Raw genomic sequence first — 20322 nt, 5'->3', positions numbered from 1 at the left:
CCTCTGCCCCCCACCCCATTATCCAGGGTGAAGTCCAAGGCCTCCAAACCCCTCTGCCTGCCCCCAGCATGCTGCACTGGTTCCTCCAAGTGCGAGGGTCCTATCCATTCCTCTTCCATGGGTTTCCTGCTCTCCCCGAACTCATACTCACTTTCTCCAGCATGTCCCCTCCCCAGAGGCCTGTGGGGGAGTGCCAGGGCCAGGGCCAGCCTGGAGAGGACGCAGCACACAGCCTCCACACGTGGAGGTACGCGCCTGTGCACACAGACGGACACGTACAACTTGTGCACGTCTGCGCCCCTCCACGTACCCGTGCGTGTGTGCACACGCATTTATCCATTCGTGCCTCTGGACCACCTTCAGGGTGCTGGGCGCTGGGCTCTGACAGGACCCAGATCCACACCCCAGTGGTGGCCGAGCTCAGGTGCCCACGGGCCTGATGGTGCCTCTCGCTGCAGGGCACGTGTGACAGGGCTGCCCACTCCCCAGAGGACGTGGCATCTGCTGGTCACCCAGCCCACACCGTGCCCATTCCTGCCCCTCTCTGAGCCACAGACCTGGGATCACGGGTAACCTTCCTGGCAGGGCTGGGTGGGCCCCGGTGACGTTCCACTCACTGCCTCGGGCTCCTCCAAGAATGGGGGGCAGGCCTGAGGGCCCCCCCCCCCAGGGCCCTCAGGTGGGAGCCAGCCTGCTCTGTGCTGCCCTAGCTGGAGCCTTAGTACCTTGGTCCCAGGTGCCCTGAGCCGGCAGTGGGAACCCGGGGGTGGGTGTCGGGGGTCAGGCAGGAGGAGGGCTGGAACAGTGGAAGCGCCCCCTGCGTCCACCTCCCAAGAGCTGTCGGCAGTGGACGGCATCTCTACAGTCATTCAGAGAGGTCAGCCTCAGCCCTTTCCTACCCTTTTCCCAGCTGCCACTGGTCACTGCAAGGTCACACCGGCTTGCTGAGCCTCAGGTCGTGTGGGCCCTGGGCCCGGGCCCGCACACCTGCCTCTTCCCAGCTGCTCCCCACGTGCCCCCGTGTGGCCCCGCAGTGGTTTCTGGATTGGCTAGGCAGGCAGGCAGCAGGACCGAGGGCCACCCACCGCTGCCAAGGCCGCCAGTGGGCAGGGGAAGGCCTCTCTGAGGGCGGGGCAAGTGCTGGGTGGCCCCTGAGAACGAAGGTCTGCTGACAGCTCTACCTCAAGGAGCCCAGCCTGAGCCCCCCCACTGCGCCCTTCCCACCAGCAGCCCCATAAACGCTGCTCCCACCAGCTCGGCGCCGTATGGCAAGTTCCAGACCACACCCCGCTCCGTCTCGCCATCCCAGGGCTGGTGCCCCGCCCCCTGTCCACCTCTTGCTCTCCCCCCAGCCCGTCTGCTGTCCTCTACTCCTTGCCTCTCCGTCTGCTCAGTAGGCTGGAGAACCGGCGGAGCGAGGGCTGCCGTGGGCCCGGGGGTGGCGGCCTCTCGTCGCTGGCCGGCTCCGGGCCAGGTGCCCATTCCTGCGTTGAGGGGGGCCCCGGGAGGGGTGTGGACGGTCCCTCGCCTCCTGCAAGGCTGTGGGTCGCCCTACAGATTGTCCAGCAGGCGTGCTGAGAGCGTGGCTCCTGGGGTCACAGCAGGACAGACTCAACGGACCCACCGAGAGAGTGGCAGGCTATGCAGGGATCTATGCTTGCGGGTCCCCCAGCGCAGCTGTGACCACGTCGGGAGCAGCCGGGCCCTCGCCCCCATCCAGCACCGGCTGAGTCAGGGCCTGGTTGCCCCCCAGCCCCATAGCCGCAGCCACACGGCTGCTGAGGCCAGTCCACCTGGCTTCCTGCTTCCAGGCCACAACTGGGGTTCAACAGAGACCGTGGCCCCCACACCCCGAGGACACCCCGTTCCCTGAATAATAAAGGTTACCCTCAAAGCCACGGGGCTCGGTTCAGGGCCTTTGTTCTCTGTCACCGCTGGGCCCTGGACTGCGCTGCCCACCGAAACCCCACGGCAGCGCCGCTCCCCCGCTGCACGGGCATCGAAGGAGGCTCGCCGTCCTCCACACGCCCACCCGCTTCCCTTCCGGGGACAGAAGACCCCCTCGCCCAGCAAGACAGTGAAGACTAGCGTGCAGAGAAAGCAGCCCGAGCTGCAGCCCTGGGTCCGAGTGCTGCCCCAGGCTGGGCGACGAGCCCCCTGCCTAGGCTCTGGCCACCCCTCCACCTGCAGCCACAGTGCCCAGTGGACCACCCTAGCTCTCAGAGCCTGGGGCCAGCTGGACACCTCACCCCAGCTGCCTGTGAGCCGAGGGGGGCCCCAGACTGTGCCCCCGCTACAGTCCTGGCCCCAGTTATGCAGCCACACCCCAGGCAGCAGGGGGCGCCCCAGGACCAGCTGGGCTTGATGGGGAGGCTGGCCTAGCTGGGGCAGGCCCTCTGCCTGTCCCCTGTCCTGCAAGGGGACTGATGCCCTCCTTACGGCCTTGGGTTCTGGGCCCCTACCCCCCAGGCCCAGCCCAGGTGTCCTAACAACATCCTCCCAGGCCACAAGCTGCCATGTCAGTGGGACATTCAGCCACCCTGCACACACACCCTGGCCCCTTGGGGGACACGGGCCAATTGCTTCCTGAGGGTAGGAGCTCCTGAGTGACAGCCGCATTTGGGGCTGTGCCTGCGTGCGGCCAGCAGCTTCCCTGACTGGGCAGTGCCCACCTATGCTGTCCTGTGCCTATGTGCCTGCAGGGTTGGCCGGTCCCCGGGGAGGCCTGGGCCCCGGCCAGGCTGGCAAGGGGTGGGGGCTGAGGAACTGGCTCCAAGGCTGCAGGCCTCAGGCACTGACCGCCCAGGCCCTTCAAAGGGGCCGTGGGTGGTGGCAAAGTGGAGGCTTGATGGCTTTCCTGTGGGGAGAGGGACCTGGCTCAGGAAGCCATTGTCGCCACACAATGGGCCCGACCTGGGCCCTGTGAGGGCAGGGGCCCCAGATTGGTAGGCCCTGACCCTGATCTCAACCCTGACCCCAGCCCTCATCACAACCTTGACCCTGATCCACTGCCAACCCAGTGGGAGGCCATGATGGGGGCACATCCTGGGATGGCCCCACGGGGCCGTGGTGGAGCAGGGAGGGTCATCATGCGTCACAGGGAGCAAACTGCTGAGGCCACGCAGACTTCGCTGGAGCCCGGAGGCCCTGACTGACCGGAGGCAACGCTGCTTTGCTGAACAGCGTGGGGACCATCCTCCCCTTGGCGACGAGGGGCCTTCACACTAACGAGACTGAGTAATCGCTCCCCCCATCCGGAAGTCACAGTGAATGAGGCCATCGTCTGCCAGGTGCCCGCCTTGGTGGGGCCTGGGAAAACGACCGTCCGGCGCTTCACAGGGCGACGGCACTGTGGCCCCGGCCTCCAGCCTCAGCGGGAGTGTGGAGCTGAGCTGGCAGCTGGGGGGCCGCCCCGCGGGCGGGAGGGCTTGGGTCAGCGGGGGCCAAGCCAGCAGGACCCGCGCTGTCCGGGCAGGGCCCGACGGCAGAGGGAGGTGGGCCCCCTGGGGTCAGCAGCCGCACGTGCCACGTCACGTCAAGTGATGGGAAATGGAGATGTTAGTGTCTGCCTCTGTGGCCATCCCACCCCCCCAGGTCTCCCTGAGCTCTCACCACCTCTGGGTTTCCCTCCGCACCAAAGCCCCTTACCAGGATACTCCTTCCAGCCACACGCAGGACGCAGGACTCTGGAAAGTACGTATTTCCCATTCAAGGCCTCAGCAGGCCTTGGCAAATCCTCACGGCAAAGCTCGGAGGTTCTGAGGCTGGGGCCGGGAGGGAACAGCGTCCATGCTGTGGGGAAATGCAGCAGGCAGGGCATAGGGGGTGAGTACTCGGTGTGCAGCGGAGGGCAGGGCAGAGGTTCGAGGCCCGCCAGAGGGAGGGGGAGCCAGGCAGGGTCTGCGAGGGAGGCCCCTGTGGTTGTCACTGGGGGATGGGGGCCGTGGGTTCGGGGGCCTGCTGGGTGTGCCGGGCAGCCGATGGAAGAGCCTGAAGTGACGGAAAGGCCACACCAGGGGTGGAAATCCGGAGCACACCAGCCTGTGGATGGCATTCAATCCCCCGCCCCCGTTGGTGCACCCCCAGCCTGGCCCTGGGCAGGGCTGCTGCTATTCAGAGACAGATTCTCCAAACGCGCATCAGTGACCCCGGCCTGGGAATGTGAACGTAGGAGAGGTGGCATGGTGGTCACAGGGCCCAGGCCACAGGGTGCAAAGGAGTGCCCGCGCACACATGCGCACATGCCCTGCGAAGCACCCACTTCCTAGCCCCACAGGCTCGGCAAAGCAGAAGGGGGTCCTGCTTGGTCAGCCAGCAGGAGGTGCTACAGGACTCCCGGGTGGGCCTGAGTGGGCCGGCGGGGTTGCACGATGAGTTCCCTCCTACAGGTTTTGTGTGTGCGTGTGCACATGTGCTTGTGCATGTGTGCGGGTCAGTCCCACAAGGAGCCCTGCTCCAGGGAGGGGTCGGTACTTCTCCTTTGGAAAGGGGCCCACCCAGGCAGCTGGTTCCTTTGCCATTTACATCTGCCCCAGACCTGGGGAGGGGCGCCCTGCGAGTTCAGACCAAGAGGAGCTTCCCAGGGCCGTCTCTGCCCCGCCCCCAACTTCAGTTCCCATCCTGACCCACGCGGCGTCGCCGGGCGTGCTGGGCAAGGGGTGCACTGGGGCGAGGGTGGGAGGTGCGTTCTGCCAGCGAGCCGCAGGCTCTGGGTTCCCGCTGAGGGTCCAGTAAAGCTCAGAGACGAGTTCCATGGACTGGAGACATCCCTTGGGAGGCCCCAGAGTGGGAGGATTGTAGGGGTTAGACCAAGAAGGCTTCCTGGAGGAAGAGGGGTCCACACTGAGACCAGGAGGAGCTGGTCAGGCCGTGATGGGGCACAGAGGAGGTAGGTGGGCTGCTGACCTGGGGTTGGGTGACAGTGTGGGGAGAAGCGGTGAGAGCTGCGGGTGGGAGGGGTCGGGGCCTCAGAAGGTGTGGTGTGGTGCTCCTTGCAGAGCTGGGGGACAGCAGAGCCCGCGGGTAGGGAGCCAACTCGTGGCCACCTAGGTGGGCAAAGCAAGGAGCTTGTGCTCAGCCCTGGTAGGCCCTGCAGCCCCGGCTTGCCCACCCTACTGGCTATGAGCACTTGGGACTGGGGGGGCACAAAGAGGTGGGGGCACCTCAGCCCTGCTTGTCAGGGCTGGGGGAGGGAGGGAAGGGCTAAAAGATGGGGAAGATGCTGGTGGGTGGAGAATGGTGGGAGGACCGGGGAATGGGGGCTCAGGGTGGCCCTGCCCGCCAGGTGTGGGCCAGGGTGAGGGCAGGAGTTCTCAGGAGGCAGGGCGTGTGGGCCAGGGTGTCCCCAGGCCTGGCTCTGGGTGAGTCACTGCTGACCTGGTGTCCCGGCGCCACGGGGCCCAGGCCTCGCCGGCCGCAGGAAGCGTCGTGGCCTGATAGAGGGCAGGAGTCAGAAGCCCCGGGCCTCCCATTTCCTGCAGGCCGAGCAGCAGGGCCTGGTACCGGGCAGAGGCCGGGCAGGTATCTGCTCACACAGGCCCGGGTGTCTGTGGCTTGGCCTGGATGTCTCACAAAACAATGCAAATGTGACCCATGACCAGCTGGCTGTGCTCGCGGAGGCCGTAGCGGGGGACATCGTCGTGGGCGTGGGGAGTGCCACGTGGCTGCTGGCAGGAAGGGCAGCTGCAGTTTTGAGGCTTTGGGTCAAAGGGTGAAGTGGAGAAGGTGGTCAGGGCAAGGACACGGCCAGGGCCAAGGTGGGGTGGAAGGCGGGCCAAGGTTGCTGTTAAGTCAGGCTGGGGTCAGAGGGTCAGGCTGTGTCCGCTTGAGGGTTGGACTGCATCCACCTGAAGGTCAGGTGTGTCCACCTGCCCAGGCCACTGAGGGGTCACGGTTACCTAGGTTACTCAGGAGCTGGGGCACTCACAGCACATGGGAGGGGCAGGAAGAGTTGGCAGGGGACACCTGGTTCCTTGGCGGGCGTGAGCCCAGGCCACTGAGTGGAAGTCTGGGCAGCCTCTCCGAGGCACCTGGAGCCACGTGGGCTGCCCTGCGGCACCACCCGCAGTGACCGCAGCCCCAGCGCTCTGCCATGCCGCCACACCCGTGGCCACAACCTGCCAGCCCACCGGCAGGACCACCACCGTCAGCCAGATGGTGCTCACCACCACCGCCGCCGGGCTGGACCTGCATCGCCAGGGCCACAGCCCGCACCCTCTATGCAGCACCCCCGTCACCACCACTCCCGGCCCAGCCCAGCCCAGCCCCTGGGGCCTTGACAGGAGCCGCCATGCAAGCACTCTCCTCCCAGTGGCCGCCTGCTCCACAGGCCCAAGGGGCAGCTGTGTCAGGGCGATGCCTGGGGCCTGGGCACACCCCCGGCCCCCTGGCTGCTCCAGCTGCGCTCCTGGACCCCTTGCCCTTCTCCAGACACCTGGCTCCTCCTTGACTCCAGCCTGTGTCTGGGCCACTCCCTCTCCCGGTGGGTCTATCCCGTCCTGCCCTGGCAAATGCAACCCAAGTGTCACCTCCCCCGAGAAGCCTTCCGATGGGTCAGGGGAAGAGGGTCAGGGCCCTCTCCTGGGCCCTGCAGCCTGCGAGTGTTCCTCTGCCTTGACTTTGCCCACCCTGTATCACTCCTATCCTGGGAAGGCTCCCACCAGGGCAGGGGCTTGCTGAAGGCGGGGCTTGCAGGCTGGTGATGCCAGAAGTAATGGCAGAGCTGCGGGCTGGACACACAGAACAGGAGGCTGCTGTGGGCCCGAGCTCCCCAGGTCCCTGCTCTGCCTGGGGCCTGCCAGCCTCAGAAGTGGGCCACCTCATCCTGCGAGGAAGAGCGGGCCTGTCTCAGTTCTTCCAAACCTCTAGGCCTCGCCCCTCTCAGCCCCCCGCCTCCCCCTGCAGGTGGCCAGGCTTCTTCTGGAAGATGCTGGGACCCCCTTCCCAGACGTACACACACCCTGCCACATCCCCTGACTACAGTTCTGTGCCTGCCTCTTTGCAGAGCCTCCCAGACCAGGGGTGATGACTTGGTGCACCTGGGCCCTCCAGAGCCAGCGCAGGGCTGACTCCTGACCTCAGCTCCACGGCTCAGGCCTGGGCAGGGGCCCCCCCGCTCGTCTCTCGGAGCTGGCTCTCAGCGCCGGGCCTCCGCACACGGAGCTGCACCACGTTCACCATGTGTCCTGGCGCCTCCGGAGGAAGAGTGCCTCAGGCAGGCGTGAGGACCAGGCTGTCCCCGGAGCACGGCGAGCCGCCCGCGACCCTCGCAGAGAGCCAGGGAGTGCGGGGAAAGCCGGCCGAGGCGGCCGGACCGCCCTCCCAGACTGTTCCACCCAAAGTAGGCGAAGAAAGCGCAGCGAGGCGCCGACTTCTGACGCTTTCAGAGGGGAAAAACTCCAGAGCGTGGCTTCGTTGGCCCGCCCAGGGTCCAACCGGGCGGGCGCTCCGGGCCGGGCCAGGCCGGGCAGGGGGCGGGGCCAGAGACGTTTGGAGGGGCGGGGACGTTCCCCGGTGAGTTCCCGGATTGGTCCCCGAGCGGCCGGCGGGGCGCGCCGTCTCCCTATTGGCCCCCAGTCCGAGGGGCGGGGCCGCGCCAGCCCTGAGCTCCTGCCGCGGAGCCCGGAGCCGGTCAAGCCTGCGGAGCAGTCTTATCAGTGCGGGCAGCTGGCGGCCTGTCCGTGCGCGAGCGCCCCGGCCCAATTCAATGGCCATTGTCCGCCGGCCTCTTTGTTCAGGAGGCGGCCACTTCCTGAGGGGCTGGGCTGGGGCTGGCGGGCAGGAAACGCTCTGAGCCGAGGCCCAGACAGAGGCCGTCCGGGCCCAGGGTCAGAGGCGACGGCCACCTGCCCAGAGCCACCCTGGGCTCGCTGTTGGGGGCTCCGAGCCGGACCAAGGGACGAAGCTGGGCCCAGCTCAGCCCTTTCCTCTGGGCCTCAGTCTGCCCGTCTGCAGGGTGGGTGGGTGAGCCAGAATGTCCCCTCCTGGGGAAGACTTGGTGGGGGCTGGGCTCGTGAGATCAGATCCTGTAGAGCTGGGGGAGGGGCATGGGAAGGAGAAGAGGGCCCCTCTGGCAGAGGGGTGCTCCTCCCAGTTCTGGGCTCTTCCTCTGATCCCTGGCAGGGGTTGCAGGCCTGAAGAGCTTAAGAACAGCATCAGGCAGGACTCGAGTTCCAGAGGGGGGAAACCCAGCCCTGACCGCTCCCCTATAGAAGGAGAGGAGGAGCCCACTGAGACTCCAGGCTGGGAAGCAGGACTGCGGCCTGGCGGGGGAGTGAGGGAAACAGGGCCCCCGTGCTTCCCCACCTGGGCCAGGCCTCCCCTCCCTCCTTCACCTGGGCTCTGCCAGGCGGTCCTGCCCATCGTGGACAGGCCGTCCACTTGGGGCCACACCAGGCCTCCACTTCCGTCGCGCCCTCTGCTCCAAGGTTGCCCCCTCACCAGGCCCCGTCAGTCAGCCCAGCGCAGCTCTCTGGCTGGGCCTGAGTCACGTGCTCGCCCACAGCTGAGAGTGGGGTCTGGGAGCGGATGGGAGACGGAGCTGGCCCCAGAGGCCCGGCGCCCCATCCTCACCACGCCAGCCAAGGCACACACGGCCCAACGTCTGCCCGCTCTCCCACCACGCAGCGCGGACCTCTCTGGGCCAGCCCCCAAGCCCACGCCTCTCCCCAGTGCCCTGGAACCTGCTGCAGTTCCTTCCCCTGAACCCCCCTGTGGCCCATCCCCTAAAACCCTCCCCGACTCAATCCAACCCAACCAGAAAAAAACACTGCGGGTATTTCAAATGGCGGGATTTAACATGAGGAGTTGGTCCCAGAGGTCTTGGCTGCCTGAGGCCAGAGGAGCCCAGGGGACAGTTGTCACCCAAAGCCCACCATGGCTGTGTCCCCACGGTGCTGGGCTGCTGGCCGAGCCCCTCTGCAGCCTCGGGCAAGCCTCAGCCCCCTCTGAGCTCAGCTGTAACACCGGGGTTTGCGCAGAGACTTGAGGTGTCAGATGGAGAACACCCAGCACAGTGCCAGGGCACCGTAGGTGCTGTACAGAGGGCAGCGAGCGTTCGCAAAGGGACTGAGCACCCACCAGGGAAAGCGGGGAGCCGTGCCACCCTGGAGGCTTGGCCTGCGGTGACCTCCTTGGCTGGAGGTCACAAGGTCCAGGAGAGGCGGCGGTGGCTTGAACTTGATCCCATCTGAGAGGCCAAGTGGGGAGCTGATGTGGAAGAGATCTGGGGGGAAACGCCTGTGAAGAATCAAGTGGGGGGCCGGAGGAGTGGGGTGCCAGACCCCATGCAGGGTGCCTGCCCCCGGGGAGAGCAGGAGAGGCAGGAGGCCCGGCAGGAGGGGGCCTCAGGCTGCCGTGTGGCTGCAGGAAGGGGCCTCTGCACCCCTGCCGCGCTCCGTCTCTCCCTCCGTGGGCAGGCGGCAGCCGTGGGCAGCGAGGCCCCGCGCATCCGGAGGGCAGCAGCCGGGCCACCGTCCACCAGCCTCACAGAGGGATGTCCTAGTGAAGCCTCATCTCAGCCACACGGGCCCGCCCCGCAGTGGTGTTATCGATGACTGCAGAGAAGGGCCGTGTGTCCCCAAAGCAGGGCGGTGGGTCCCACCATCTCTGTTTTGGGCCCTGAAGGGGAGGAAAGTATGAACCGGGAGCGGCCCCAGAGCCCCAGGGAGGGGTCTGGCCTTGGTGGGGTTTGGGTGTGGCAGTGGCAGAAACCTCAGGAGAAGGCAGGAGGGTGGTCGGCCAGGGCCCCCAGGAGAGACCAGGAGGCCAGTGGCCACAGGGCGGGGCCGTGGGCTGGGCTGCTCGTGGGTCACATGAGTCCTGTGCCCTGGGGACAGAGGAAGGTTGAAACATGGAGGTCAGGGGAGGGCCGGACAGGCTGAGTGCCCTGGAGGACGCATCAGAGCTGGGAAGCAAGGGGAAGGGGGACCGACAGGCAGCCCTGTCCTCAAGCGTAGAAGCGGGTGGAGACAGCGTCCTTATCACACGGCCCAGAGGACGCCTCAGTGTGAGCCTGGGCCCAGTGCTCTGTCCCAGATGCTGGTGCCCTGATCTGCGCCTCCCCCGTGCCCCACAGGGGGGTGCAGGGGTCAAACCCCCTCCACCGAGGCCCTGCCCGCAAACCTCTTGTCGAGAAGGGAAAGACCCCAAGGGTGCCCTCAGGATGCTGTCCCCACCCTCCGAGCAGGTCAGGCATCCCGAGCTCTGGGTCTGACCACCCGGGCCATCTAGGGCTGCGCGTCAGCCAGGACCTGCGGGTGGGCGCCTGGCACCTTCAGCCTCAGTCCCTGGGGTCCCTCGTCGGTCATTAACCGCTAAGCTTCCCCATATCCAGGGATGCCCCCCCAGGCCACCCCACCCTCTTCACCCAGAATATGGAAGAGGCCCAGGCACTGCGCTGCTTTCCCTCCCTGGAACCTGCTCCCCTCCACCCAGTACCATGGCCCGCCCTCACTGTGGCGCCCCATCTGCTCTGCCCCTGGACCCTCTGTCCCCTGAGCAGCTCTCTCATGGCCCTCCCGACTGGTTCCTGCTTAGCTGTTAGCACTCTGAGGTCCCCTCCTCCAGGAAGCCCCCCATGTCCTCTCCCAGCCCTGCTGCCGCCTGAACAGCTCTGGCGCCTCTGAACATATCCAAGCTGCTGGGGTTGGAGCTGAAGCTCGGGAGGGCAGGGGCTTGGAGCATGGCAGGTGGACCCTTGCCTGGCCCTGGGGCCCCAACGGGTGCAGGGCCCTTGGGGAACCTAGCCCTGGCTGACTTGGCTAGAAGCTCCTCTTTGTGGGAGGTCTTGTGTGAATCACCCCTCAGTCGAAGGCACAAATGCAGGAAATCACCATTCTATTAAACTCTATTTTCTCCCACAGAGGGGAAAGTCTGTCACACGAAGGGCATTGTTCCCGGGCTCGTGCTTTCCGGGCGGGCTCGGCTGCAGTGGGGCTTGCGCGTTCCCGGGGCTCCTGGCTGAGCTGTTTCCCTTCGAGACCAAGGGGCGCCTAGAGGTTGGGAATGTGGGGCCTCGGTCCAGCCACCGGCGCAGGGCGACGCCGGCACGTCCACAGGACAGTGCACGTCCAGGAGCCGGCACTGTGCGGGGGCCGGAGCGAGGTCAGAGCTGGGGTCCCGCACGCCGCCGCCGCGCTCTCCGCCTGCCTGTGGGCCTCGGGGTCCGGCCCAGGCCCTGCCCCAACTCCCCCTGCCTCCCCAGAGGGCCCCCAGCCGTGCCCTGCACCCCCGGCAACCTCTGAGACCGGCCAGGGGACTCTGGCCAGTGGGCCTGCTGCCGTCCCACGGCCCCAGCTCAGCTCGTCTCTGGCCCGCACGGGCCACTCCGTCCCGGGGAGACCCTGCCACGGCTGGGGGCCTGAGAGTCCGGACTGTGCCGTGCCCCAGGGGGAAGCTGGGCGGGGGCAGGCAGCCCTCACGTGAGCACACCCCCGCCCGCGGGCCACATCGAGTCCCGGCCGGGTGCGTGGGCCACGGTGTGGTGCCGCCTGCACGTCGGCTCAGCTGCACGCGGGGAATGGCCGGCGACCGAGGGGCCGCCACGGGCACCCGGGGTGGCGTCAGTAAGGGTCGTGGACAGCAGGCACCCGCTCCCCGCATCCTGGGGGACCCCAGTGAGGAGTCTGGGCACCTGGGGGTGCAGGTGTAGGGCTGCCCCCAGCACTGAGCCCCAGATTAGCGGCGGCACGGGTGGGGGGACGGGCAGGGGCTGAGGCCGGAGGGCGCGGGGGCTCTGGGGGCTTAGGATGGGTGGAGGCGAGTAGGAGGCCCCGGTGGGCCCTGCGGGCGCGGCAGGGCGCGGCCCCCACGGCCTGGTCCCGAGCACCTCTCCCGGCTCCGCAGGCTCTGTGGTGGAGACCAGCTCTCCGCAAGCTCGTCCAGGCCGAGGCGGAAAAAGCAGCCCCGGGGCCCGGCTCCTCTGGGCGGGATGACCGCCAGGAGGGGGCTTCACGGAGAAGCCCAAAGCGCAGGGGCCCCGGAAGCCGGAGGCGGGAGCCAGGGCTCAGAGAGAGCCGAGAAGGGGCACGGACTCGGGGCGAGGAAGGGCCGCCTGACGACACAGCGGAGGACGGAGAAGGAGGGGGAACCGTCAGCAGGTTCGCGATGCCCAGAAGGAGAAAAGGGGAGGCGGGGACTCTCCCGAGACGCGAGGCCTGAGGATCTGGCGTCACCGAAGATGAGGACTCGGGGGCCCTCCCCGGCGGTCCGGTGGTTAAGACTCCGCGCGTCCACCGCACGGGGCGGGGGTTCAATCCCCGGTCAGGGAACTAGACCCCGCGTGCCGCGCGGGGTGGCAAACAAAAAAAGAAGAGGACTCGGCGGGGCGGTCCGTGGGGCAAGGGGAGAGGAGGTCCCGTGCTGTGTTTGCACTCTACCCCCTCCCGCCCGCCCGCCCTGCACGTCCCCGGTCACCTAGAGCCCCACCCCCGTCCCTCTCACCCCCTCGCACGCCTCCTCCAACCTGGTTGCTCTGAGCAGATCCCAGGCGTCGCTTCATGCTTCGGCTGTATTCCCAGAATGTAGCTATAACGCCGTCAGCACACTGAGAAGCTCTCAGGCTTCCGGGCTCCCGGACGCTGGTCGGAAGGTGTTTGTACAGCCGGCCTGGTGAAGCCGCCCACGAGGCCCACGCATCGTGACCGCTGGCGTGTGTCTTGAATGTCTTCATCCTCAGGTTCTCCCTCCCGGCTGTCTTGAGTTTGCCCCGACCATACATCTTCCGTGGCCCAGGACTGGAGTGTGGTCCTCGTGGAGGTGGTCGCTCGCCAGTGGTCCCTCAGTCAAGAGGAACAAGGCCCTCTGCTTGGTTTTTTTTGTGTGTGTGTGTGATTATTATACCTAACGTAAAATTGATCGTTTTAACCATTTTAAATTAGGAGACAGCTGGATCCAATATTTGTGAGATAAACAGCAGATCAAAAACATACACGTATGCAACTAAAAAACCTAACCTCAGGGACTTCCCTGGTGGCGCAGTGGTTAAGACTCTGCGCTCCCAACGCGGGGGGCCCGGGTTCGATCCCTGGCCAGGGAACTAGATCCCACATGCCACAACTAAGGAGCCCACCTGCCGCAACTAAGATCTGGTGCAACCAAACAAATAAATTAAATTAATATTTTTTTAAAACCCAAAAAACAAAAACAACATAGCCTCAGAAGACAGAAAACAATAGGTGACAACGGACCCACCAACGGTGGTTGGAGATGGAAACCCTCCAACTCCCGTCTCAGACACTGACAGCTCAAGCATCACAAGCAAAGTTGTGAACTGTGTGGATAACACACGAAATAGAAAGAGGCACACTCTTTTCTAGTACAAATGGGACATTCTCCAAATGAACATATATCATTAGGTCCCCAAAGAGGCCTCAGAATGGCTTCAGAAGTGACAGCAGCCACCCCGTAGGTAAGTGGGCAAGGAATCAGTACCTACGAAGTGCTGGAGGAAAGTGATTTCCAGCCTAGAATTCTATACCTGCCCGAGCTATCATTCAAGCGTGAGGGTTTAATACAAACTTCTCAGACATGCAAGGTGTTAAAATGTATCTCCCATGCATGCACTGTGTCTCAAGCAGCTACTGAAGGATGTGCTCCATCAAAATGAGAGTAAACCAAGAAATAGACAGACCAGGCAAACGGACCTCCAGCATCTAACTCAGGAGCCGGGGGGAGGTGAGTGCACAGGGGGTTCTGAAGGGAGGTGTCTGCAGGACAACCGTGCCCCTGGGACTGTCAGCCATCCAGGTCAGACAGTGTGGCGCAAGAGATGGCACCTCGGGGGTAGCTGAGGATGGGGCTTCCCCGGCAGTGTCTCCTTTGGCCCATCTGACCTGTGCCGGAGGACTGGGAGTCGGCCCTGGCGGGTTCAGAAGCAGAAATACAGGACAGCCCGGCAAGATGCCCCGACTGTGCGGGGCCTGGATATCCCTGGGCCGTCTGTGTCCCTGCCCACTGATGGCCCCAGAACAGTTCCTAAAAACCCTCGGGGAGGCTGAGGCCAGACCTGGACCCCATGGCTCTGCTCGGCTTCTCTTCTCCTGGTGCCTCCAGGTGAGCAGTCTGTCAAAACCAGAGAGACTATGGCTCGGGGGACACACACCGAATGCCGACAGGTTCAGGAGAGGCAGTGGACGGTCTACATCGTCTGCAGGAAGTTACTTTGCCGGGGGCAGGGTCCTCCCCCTGCAGCTTCCAGGGCACCAGAAATGTGCTATATTCCGTGACCTGGCTCCTGCGTGTCTATTTTACTATTATTCTTTAAACTGTACTTTATACAAAGACATTTTTCATTCTCTTCTGCATGTACACATTTCACGTTTCAGTGTTTGTAAATCAGTGGCGCTCCTTGCCATGGCAGTAAGCCAGCAGAATCCTGATAGAAAGCAGGGCAGTGTTCCCAGTAGGAGGGAAACTATGCAGGAGTGGGTCAGCCGGCAGAGAGGAAGTCTGGACGCAGGCGATCCCGAGAAACGAGGAGATCTGCTCCATCTGGGCACACGGGGAGCCGTGCAGACCCTGAGTCTCTCCCAGGTGACTGCAGACGCGATGCCACCCCGATTCACCTTCCTGCCATTGGTTTTGTCACACTTGTTCTAACACTTGTAAGGAAACAAGGTCAATGATAAGTAAGTTAATTTGGAAAAAAAAGCAAAAAAGCCTGTAGAACCAGGTATGAAGATGCACTCAAAACCACAGCAATGATGGACTTCCCTGGCGGTCCAGTGGTTAAGACTCTGCGCTTCCAATGCAGGGGGCCTGGGTCCAATCCCTGGTCAGGGAAATAAGATCCCACGTGCCGCACAGCGAGGCCAAAAAAAAAAACAACAACAAAGCCAAACCAGAGCGATGAAACAGGCTGACGCTGGTGCAGCAGTCTATGGAGGGTAGCGGGGTGGAGAAGGAAGATTGTAGACAGACACCCCCGGGCGTCCGCAGGTCACTCAGCTCTGTGCCCAGGCCGGGGGCCCAGGGCTCCGCTTTGGAGAGAGACACCGAGAGGCCCACAGAAAGGACCCCCAGGCACTGAAACCCGGGGGCCCCACCAGGGGGCTGGTTCGACAGTTTGCAGCACAGCCCCCCCAGTTGACAACACACCCACCCAGACACAGATGGGGTGCCCCCAGCCCCCAAATTAAAGGAAACAGAGAGAGTGAGTGTGGGCCAGAAAAACCCAACTGTACCCATACCTGGGGGGGAAGACACGGAAGCGGGAGAGAGAACAGCCCCCATCAGGTTAAAAATACAACGGGAGAAATATGGAAAAGACAGATGGACTGGACGATACAACTGAGAAGCTCTCCTGTAAAGACAAAGAGCAAAAATAAAGAGGAAAGTTCAGAAAATCAGGGGCTCATTCACGTAATCGAACATCCAACTAACCGGAGTTCTAGACAGAAGAGAGAAAATGGAAGGAAAAAATGATCAAAGAAACAATACGAAGATTTCCCAAACGGAAGGGCACCTGTTTCCAGACTGAAATGGTCTCTGCCTACTTGGCCAAGGATTGAGAAACCCAGGATACCACAGAACCTGGGGACCCAGATGGCTGCAGAGGGAACGGAGTTCCCCCCAAATGGTCAGGGACTAGAAAGCCACGGCGGCCCAGCAGTCAGCCTGACGCTGGAAGCTTCGTCGTGGGAAAATGACACTCCTACTAGAACTACCCATCTGGTCAGGCATCCATCAGGGTGAGGGGCTGGTGACATTTCCACACACGTGAAGGTCCTCACTGATCAGCTTTCACGAGGCATTTCGAGGACGAGGAGGACGTGGACCAGCGAAATGAGGAAGGGAACCAGGGGAAGGGGAGGGCATGGGGCCCGCGACCCGGGGATGGAACTCATCTGGGAGACAGGAGACCCCTGGGTCCTGGAGGAGGAAGCACCAGCCCAGGGCGAAAGGAGGAGGGCCCCGGGGAGCCGCCACCAAGACAGACCAATTGCAGGACAACCGGGGCACTGACCTTGGCGGTTGCGACAGCTTCTCCAGAGAAACAGAACACACGTGTGAGTACGTGTTATATATAGAAGTATAAAGTAGGACGGATATATATACCCATTTAATATGAGGAATTGGCTCACGCACAGTTATGGAGGCTGACAAGTCCTCAGGTCTGCAGCCGGCCAGCTGGAGACCCAGGGGAGCCGGAGGTGTGAGGTCCTGCCTGAGTCTGCGTCCAAAGGCAGGAGACCGCTGTCCGAGCTGGAGACCGTCGGGCAGGGAGAGCGGATTCTGCATCACTCACTTCTGCTCTGTTGAGGCCTCCAGGACTGGACGAGGCCCACCCGCGAGGGGAGGGCACCTGCTTGACTCAGACCACGCGTTCAGATGTTACTCTCAACCAGAGACACCCAGAAGAAAGTCCCACCAAATCCCTGGGCACCCGTGGCCCAGCCAAGTCCATACATAAAATTAAACATCACAGAAGGAAAGGAGGAAAAGGCAGGGGTTAAATCCGAAAATCAGAATTACCTGTGGCAGGAAGGGTAACCAGAACGCACTTCAGATGCCACGGGGTGCACCCTCTCATCAAGGACGGTGACACCCGGCACCGACTCAGCTGGCGACCTGAGGGGGACGCGCTGGGAGAGAAGGAAGGGGACGTGCGGGCGTGGAACCCTCCAGGGCCGCGGGCCTGAGGCAGTGGACGCCTCTTCCATGTCCACTCCCTCCCGCCTCACCTCCTCTTCACCGTCCTAGCCTGGGGTTGGGGGCGTTCACCCTCCCTGGGGTGTGCTCAGGGAAGGCACTGTGCCCCCCACACCCTGGACCAGATCTTAGAGGTGAATGGTCACTGGTCCTCACAATGGGGGCTTCTGGGCAAGCGTTTCCTCCTAATTTGCAAAGAGACTCTCCTCCCCTTTACTGATGCTACTGCGTCTGTAGGTGATGCCTGGGCCACGGCAGCCGTGTTGAGATCATGAGGTTGAGTAGGGGCTGACCTGCTGTGCCATGGGGATGTGCTCTATGCAAGGCTTTGGGGCCTCCTCCTTCCAGACTTCTCATCGGAGACTGCCGACCCCACGCTGTTGGAGCTATTCTGGTGGCTCTCCTGGTTGCCTGTGGCTGAGCTGGCCTGACCAGCTCATGCAGTCAGAGGAAAATGCCCACAACCAATAAATCAAGAAATGGCCGCATGAGCAGAGACACTTGGAGGGGAAACATCAAAAGAATCAGCCTGAGGGGTTGACAGTGGCCGCCTCTGGGGGGGTCGAACTGCGGAGAGGGGCGGGCTGGGGACTGGTAGCTTTGTGTACGAGTCCTGCACTGATATTTAACGTTTTTCTTTTTCCTTTTGCTGTGTGTGTGCATCACTTGGAAAAAGAATTAACTTAAAAAAGAGCAAAACACTCAAACCAAATGAAGCTAAAAATCCATCACAAACAAGAAACACTTAACCATGACTAAAACTCCCTAACTCAGGTGAAAAGAAAAGGCTTCTTGGGGCTTCCCTGGCGGTCCAGTGGTTAGGACTCGGTGCTCTCACTGCCGTGGCCCGGGTTCAGTCCCTGGTTGGGGAACTAAGATGCTGCAAGTGGTGCGGCGCGGCCATAAAAAAAAAAAAGAAAAGGCTCCTCCAGGTGCCCAGAAAGATCAGGGGTTTTGCACGGCCCCTGCTCTCCGTTGCTGCCCCTGGCACCCCCCTGAGGACCTCAAAAGGTGAGATCTCTAGCCCCAGAAGGTGGCCTTACTGCGCCTGGGCCCTCAGCCCCTTTGCTTAGGATGGCAGACCCACTGATGCCCAGCCTGGATGCCCTCCGCCTAGGATGGCAGACCCACTGATGCCCAGCCTGGATGCCCTCCGCCTAGGATGGCAGACCCACTGATGCCCAGCCTGGATGCCCTCCGCCTAGGATGGCAGACCCACTGATGCCCAGCCTGGATGCCCTCCGCCTAGGATGGCAGACCCACTGATGCCCAGCCTGGATGCCCTCCGCTCCTGGCTGCAGAGATGCAGAGGGTAGGGCGCCGCCCCTGCAAACACACACTGGGGGCAGCTTATTAGCAGCAACCAGGAGGCGTGGATCCAGCCCCCCGCCAGCTGCCCCAGGCCCTCTCCTCCTCTGCCCGCTCCCTGCTTTGGGGGTATCGCCCTGCCTCCGGACCTGGGGTCTGCCACACCCCTGTAGCTCACCAGTGTCGCCCCTGGAGCCACGCGCAGCCCCTCACTCGGGCCCCGCCCTCAGGCTCCCTCTGTGCCCACTCCTGCCGCCAGCCAGCAGGCTCCCAGGCCCACGGCCCTGGCCATGACCCTCCCCGACCGCCCTCTGGCTCAGCCCGCGTCCAGGCTTGAGTTCTGCGCCTGTTTTGGACGCCCAGCCCGACTCCCCTGCTGCCCGCTGCCTGCCAGCCCCTCCGGTCCTCACCACCCTCCATCCCTGGGGTCTGTCACATCAGGAACTCCCTGACCGGTAGCCTCACCTCTCTGGACCCGCGGGCTCCCCGTCACCCCCTCTGGGCAAAGGCTGAGCCCTAGGAGGAAGCCGATGTCCCCCCGTCCACTTGCCCAGGCTGCTGGGCGCCGTCCGAGGGCCTCCTCCAGCCCCGTGCCAGCAGGAAGCCCCACTCACCAGGCGACCGGGACTCCAGGCCCCCGAGCCCATGGGGAGCACGTGCGGCCACCCTCTCCGCCCGCCCCACTCTTGGGAGACGACCTCGTCCTTACCTCTTACAGAGGAAGGGGAGGCGGCGGCCAGCGGGGGTTTCCCCCAGTTCTGCCAGGGCCCAGCAGACCGAATCCCACCCGGGACCCCGCCCTGGCTCTCGCGTCCACACCGTACTCCCAGAACCCTCGAATGGGGAACCTCACACGGCAAAGACGCGGTTAGGCGAAGGACCCTGAGGTAGGGGGATCCAGGATCGTAGGGGAGGCCGGTGTCGTCACAGGGTCCTTGCGGGGGACGGCAGGGGGCTCAGAGTAGCGATGTGACAGCAGGAGGTAGAGCCCTAGAGAGAGCAGGACTGCGGGCCGCTGGCCGGGAAGGTGGAGGAGGGGCCGGAGCCAAGGCGTGCGGCCGCTTCCAGAAGCTGTGAGAGGCCAGGAAGGGGTTCTCCCCTGGAGCCCCCGGAAGGCAGCCCTGCCCGTGCCTCGGCTCCAGCCCAGGGAGGCCCGCTAGGGCTTCCGCCTTCACAGCCCTAGGATAACCAGCCTGTGCCGTTTCAAGCCGCCAAGCTCGCGGTGGCCCGTCCCGGCGGCCCCGGGGCACCGACGCTCAGGGTGAGGGTCTCCACACGCGCCAGCCCGCGCTCACCTGGCTGCACCCGAGCGCCGCGGAGCGCGGCTCGGCGGGGTCTCCGAAGCCCCCTCATTCCCAAACCCAGAGGCGGGTTTTCAGAGGCTCCTCGTGGCGCGGGCCCCGGCCCCCCGGGCTGTCCCCCACCCAGACACCTCTGCCGGCACCTGCCCTCACGGGGTCCAAGGCCACCCACCTGCACGCCCCTGCTCTGGACGACGGCCGAGGCCCCTCCCACTGGCCTCTCGCTGCCCTGCCGGGCGGCCGCACCCACCTCCCAGAGGCAGAGCCTGACCACCGTGCCCCCCGTCCCCGGGCCCGCGGCTAGGCTGCAGGGGCCCGGCCCCGACCTACCGCAGAGGGCCCCGGGAGTGCGGCCGACGGGGCTGGTGTCCACGGCCAGCGTGCAATGCGCCGCGACGGTCTCACTGATGTACTTTTCCTGCTTTAAAAAAAGTGAACTGAAATTCACATCACGCGAACCATCCTATGTTGTACACGTCGGCAGCCTTCAGCGCACGCACAGTGCTGTGCAACCACCAGTCTCCCCAGTTCCGCAACTTTCTCATCACCCGGAAAGGAAACCCTGTCCCCATTAAGCACTCACTCCCTGTTCTCCCCTCCCCCAGCTCCTGGCAACCCCTCATCTGTTTTCTGTCCCTATGGATTTACCTCTTCTGGACGTTTCATATAAATGGATCATATAACACGGGACCTTTTTTTTTTTTTTTTTTGCGGTACGGGCCTCTCACCGCCGCGGCCTCTCCCGTTGCGGAGCACAGGCTCCGGACGCGCAGGCTCGGCGGCCGTGGCTAACGGGCCCAGCCGCTCCGCGGCACGTGGGATCCTCCCGGACCGGGGCACGAACCCGCGTCCCCCGCATCGGCAGGCGGACTCTCAACCACTGCGCCACCAGGGGAGCCCTATTTCCTTCTTTTTTACGGCTGAGTAATATTCCACCGTATAGAGGCACCAACCTTCTTTATCCTCCCTTCTGTCGATGGACGTTTAGGTGCTTCCATGTCTTGGCTATTTTAAATAGTGCTGCAATGAAAAATTTCATTCCTCTTTATGGCTGAATCACATT

General features: G+C 63.9%; 1 protein-coding gene and 1 long non-coding RNA gene across 2 annotated transcripts in view; one reads left to right on the top strand and one right to left on the bottom strand.

Moving 5' to 3' along the window:
• BRF1 (BRF1 general transcription factor IIIB subunit) overlaps window positions 1-2084 on the top strand; it is a 79550-nt gene extending 77466 nt beyond the window's left edge. Inside the window, exon 20 of the transcript XR_008618747.1 lies at window positions 1558-2084. The gene's annotated coding sequence lies outside the window, so the exon portion shown is untranslated. The remainder of the gene's footprint in view (window positions 1-1557) is intronic.
• A 12217-nt stretch (window positions 2085-14301) lies between these two features.
• On the bottom strand, window positions 14302-20248 carry LOC114487251 (uncharacterized). Its single transcript, XR_003682201.1, has 3 exons — window positions 20213-20248; window positions 19590-19677; window positions 14302-15301 (listed from the first exon to the last, which is right to left on the bottom strand). It is a non-coding gene; the product is annotated as an uncharacterized lncRNA (long non-coding RNA).
• Window positions 20249-20322: the final 74 nt, after the last annotated feature.

This window comes from Physeter macrocephalus, chromosome 11 (assembly GCF_002837175.3).
Source record: "Physeter macrocephalus isolate SW-GA chromosome 11, ASM283717v5, whole genome shotgun sequence".
NCBI lineage: Eukaryota > Metazoa > Chordata > Mammalia > Artiodactyla > Physeteridae > Physeter > Physeter macrocephalus.
This window is presented reverse-complemented; position numbering and strand designations above follow the sequence as displayed.